The following is an 825-nucleotide window of genomic DNA, read 5'->3' as shown; positions in this document are numbered from 1 at the left end:
GCAAAGTAATGTCTCTGCTTTTGAATATGTTATCTAGGTTGGTCATAACTTTCCTTCCAAGGAGTAAGCGTCTTTTAATTTCATGGCTGCAGTCACCATCTGCAATGATTTTGGAGCCCCAAAAAGTAAAATCTGCCTCTGTTTCCACTGTTTCCCCATCTATTTCCCATGAAGTGATGGGACCGGATGCCATGATCTTCATTTTCTGAATGTTGAGCTTTAAGCCAACTTTTTCACTCTCCACTTTCACTTTCACCAAGAGGCTTTTTAGTTCCTCTTCACTTTCTGCCATAAGGGTGGTGTCATCTGCATATCTGAGGTTATTGATATTTCTCCCGGCAATCTTGATTCCAGCTTGTGCTTCTTCCAGTCCAGCGTTTCTCATGTTAGGAAGTGTTCTAATTTGATTCTTTTACATGTAGCTGTGCAGTTTTCCCAGCACCACTTATTGAAGAGACCATCTTTTCTCCATTGTATATTCTTGCCTTCTTTGTCAAAGATAAGGTGCCCAGTGGTGTGTGGGTTTCAGTTCAGTTCAGTCACTCAGTTGTGTCTGACTCTGTGACCCCATCAACGGCAGCATGCCAGGCTTTCCTGTCCATCACCAACTCCTGGAGTCTACTCAAACTCACATCCATTGAGTCAGTGATGCCATCCAATCATCTCATCCTGTCATCCCCTTCTCCTCCCACCTTCAATCTTTCCCAGCATCAGGGTCTTTTCCAATGAGTCAGTTCTTCCCATCAGGTGGCCAAGGTATTGGAGCTTCAGCTTCAGGATCAGTCCTTCTAATGAATATTCAGGACTGATTTCCTTTAGCTTGGA

This window comes from Bison bison, unplaced genomic scaffold, assembly GCF_000754665.1.
Source record: "Bison bison bison isolate TAMUID 2011002044 unplaced genomic scaffold, Bison_UMD1.0 scf7180017864329, whole genome shotgun sequence".
Taxonomy (NCBI): Eukaryota; Metazoa; Chordata; class Mammalia; order Artiodactyla; family Bovidae; genus Bison; species Bison bison.
This window is presented reverse-complemented; position numbering follows the sequence as displayed.